Source organism: Saccopteryx leptura, chromosome X, assembly GCF_036850995.1.
Source record: "Saccopteryx leptura isolate mSacLep1 chromosome X, mSacLep1_pri_phased_curated, whole genome shotgun sequence".
NCBI classification, from domain to species: domain Eukaryota; kingdom Metazoa; phylum Chordata; class Mammalia; order Chiroptera; family Emballonuridae; genus Saccopteryx; species Saccopteryx leptura.
Window position 1 is genome coordinate 33958588 of NC_089516.1, and position 3975 is coordinate 33962562.

The following is a 3975-nucleotide window of genomic DNA, read 5'->3' on the forward strand; positions in this document are numbered from 1 at the left end:
CGGGGCGAGCGACAGTGCGCAGGCGCAGAACCCTAGGCGGTGCCGGAAGCAGCGCGGCGCAGCCAGTAAGCAGCCTCTACGTACGAGGGTGGGTAGCGGGATATACAGCGCGGCGTCCTCGGCAGGCATTCTGGCTTCCGGTGCTCGTGGGCCCCACCCTAGTCTTAGGTGACCCCAGACGTATAAGCCCGAAATCTTCTACCTGAACGTCTAACGCCCTTTTCTCTATTACCCCAAACTGAGATCCCCGCCAGACTGTACTTTCCTCCTTCTCCTGATGTCTATGCTCCTGTTTTTTATGGTAGGGATGTGCTTTACTCACTTCTTGAATTACATGTTAACTTGTATTATATAATTCTAGCAAGTTTACTTAACTGGTTCCTAAACCCACAGATTGACTGTAGCAAATCGGGGCATTAGTGAAATAAGTAGTGGCCTGTACCACACACTTACGTTTACAGTGTGCCAAGGTGACACAAAGCACAAAAGCGCCTGCCATTAGGCCACCTAGGAGCAACAAAGTGAACACATCACCCGATTCTGGATGGCTGGAAGGCTGCTCTGCCCTGAGCCAGATAAAGGCTGCTTCTTTGGTTCTGAAGCATTGAGCTTAGATGATTATTTTGTACTCCTGTTTTCACAATAATTAGTGTTCCTCCCATAAGGGAGTCTGAATTAAGTTCCAAATAATTGTGCCATGAGGGTCAGGAGGCAATGTTTAGTGAGCTTCTTGAGCTTGGAAAACATGTTAAATTGTGTATAGTCAGAAGGCTCTAAGGGAAAATACTAAACATTGAATCCTGTTACCACTTCCTATTTCATAACAAAGTGGTAGTGTTCAGAACTAGATCTGGACCCAAATTGCCTCTTCCTAGCTGTTTGATCTTAAGACAGTCTTAAATTTGATCTCAGCAAATTGCTCTAGGCCTCGGTTTACAAACCTGTAAAAGGAAGATATTAATACCTACCCCAATTGGGTTGTTGTGAACATTAAATACACACTGAAATACTTATAACAGTACCTGGCAATAGTAAGCTCTCAGTAAATATTAGCTATTATTTTATATTGCCCTAAATGTGCCCTTTCATCAATCAGTCATATTCCTGGCAAGGTATTTGAACAAATCATAGCCACTTGGAAGTGGAGGCAATTTCAGAAACTTGTGAGATCTTGGTCTCCTGGAATTGTGTAGCACAATGCTGGTTGGCCTCTGCTAATTTTTTCTTAACAACCTTAATATTAAATCGATCCTAAATAAATTTCAAATCATTCCCTTAAGACACACTGTCCATTCCCATTAAATCAAATGAAAAAGAAAATTCCACAAGAAACAATAAAATATACACTAACATTTTCCCCTTTCTATCCCTTTATTTCCCCGACTGTAAGTTGTCTTAAAATTTTCAGTGTATTGACTTTATATCAAGAACATCTGGGTAATAAACATTAAAGCAAAATGTAATAGGTATTTCTTTGGGGGAAAAATGAAAGAAACAACTTAAAAAAAGACTTTATTATATTATTATAAATCAATTACTTTTTTGAGAGAGAGAGAGAGAGGGAGGATGGGACAGAGAGAGAGAAGCATCAGTCTATTGCTCCACATAGATGTGCATTGATTGCTTCTTATACATGCCTTGACCAGGGCTTGAATCTGCCACCCTCAGGCTTGAACCTGCAACCTCAGGCTTGAGCCGGTGACCCTGTGCTCAAGCCATCAACCTCAAGACGGAGCCAGTGACGCCACACTCTAGTTGGTGACCGCAGTGTTCTGGGCAGACTTACTACTAAGCCACCACTGGTCAGGCAAAACAACTTTTTATGTTGAAAATGGGTCTGAATTTATAGTAAAATTGTTTCTTGAAAGTATCAAATTAAACACAATCCAAAGAATGACTAACAAACTATTAGTATCATGTGGCTGGATATATTACTATATTAATTGCAACAGTCAAGTTATTAGTGGTAATCAAATTCAAAATTGTATTTTAATTTACGCTTGCATTTAACTCAGAGTTAATTTTCAAATATAAGGTTCAGCCCATTATTAATAACCTGATATGTTCTGTTGAAGTTTTCACTTTTTTCCTAACTCTGAAAGTCTATACATTCTGAAACGGCATTTTGGCAGATAAAAAAAGGTGTCAAATCAGAACCAATTGCTTCTTTCAAGGTTAAACGTTAATACTAAACCATACTACTATCCAGACATCATGAAAGTTAACTAGAGTTGGTAGTTCTCTGAAACTTGTGTACGTTTTATTTATTATTGAAAACATCTTATTTATTTATTTATTTATTATTTATTTTTGTATTTTTCCGAAGCCAGAAACGGGGAGGCAGTCAGACTCCTGCATGCGCCCGATCGGGATCCACCTAGCACGCCCACCAGGGGGCGATGCTCTGCTCATCCAGGGCGTCGCTCTGTGGAGACCAGAGCCATTCTAGCGCCTGAGGCAGAGGCCACAGAGCCATCCTCAGAGCCCGGGCCAACTTTGCTCCAATGGAGCTTTGGCTGTGGGAGGGGAAGAGAGAGACAGAGAGGAAGGAGAGGGGGAGGGGTGGAGAAGCAAATGGGCGCTTCTCCTGTGTGCCCTGGCCGGGAATCGAACCCGGGACTCCTGCACGCCAGTCCGACGCTCTACCACTGAGCCAACCAGCCAGGGCCTATTGAAAACATCTTATTAAGATCCAAACCCCCTATTAGAAAAAATCTCTATGGGCATCTAGTCCCTTTGATTGAAACTGGGTAACAAAAGAGGTAAAAGACATGGTTTGTGATGAAGCCTAAAATTTGAATGCTAGTGCTTTCAAGCTTTAATAAAGTACATACCAATTCCAAGTACCAAGCATGATATCAAAAGTCAAATTCATGGGTATACTCTCAAATAAGCATCAAAAGTGAAGTTTGTTCACCGAATCGTATCTTATTTTTGATTTGCACAATGCATTCAGAGATAAGTTATAAACAGGAAAAAAGTATCCACTGAATGCATCATATTTAAAGTGCAATTAACATTTAAAACCAACCATAGTTAAAAGGGAACATACCTGACAAGTTAACTCTATTAATAAAATTATTTGAGGCAATAGTATCCTATAGATAAAAATACATTTGTTGTATATACATGTAGATTTCTACACGAAAGAAAGGATTCAGCTCCAAATAGAAAATGGCTGACCCTTGATAAAGGCATCTTAGATCGACAAACCGATGTGATTACCAGTGTAAGGAGAACTGGAAATGAAGGATAAAAGGTAGGTTAAAGGAAGGATAGAAGTTGAGTCACCTGCTTCTGAAGAGTGGCAGAGCTGGGCAAGAAGCAGGAGGTGAAGGCAGAAGACACAGAAGAAAGGCAAAGGAGGCCCCAACTCTGATCAGAAATGAATAGAGAATCAAGTCAAATTGAGGACAGATACGAGATAGCTGCAGTGAGATGCTTGAAACTAGAATTTGGTAGTTGCTAGTTATATAAAATGTAATTAGATAAAGCACCTGAAATTTAATGGAGAACTAATATTACAGGGACCAGATAACTTAGCATGATAGTGTTATTTTATAAAAATTTCCAAATCTTATCAAGTCACCAAAAGACCTTTTGCTTCTGATCACATTCTTCCAAGCTTATCAAAGTCCCTGACTGACTGGGAGAGACAGCACAGTGCTCCAAAAGGAAACTCGGCTAGATGTGTCAGTATCAGAAACTCTGTCTGACCCTGAACAGACCCTGGATCTTACGCTCATCAAGGTGAGGGGACTGGACCAGCTTTCTTCTAAGCAGAACATGTACCGTTTTGTTGGCAATGAATTAAACTGGGATTGTTTAACAGGGGTCTCAAACTCGCGGCCCGCATGCGGCCCGCCAAACAATTTTGTGCGGCCCGCAGACTAATCCACGAAGTTCAAGAAAAGTGTTGCGTAACAGTTGCCTTTTGTAGACCTAGTGCGGCCCACCGAAAGGCTGTGATCTTGC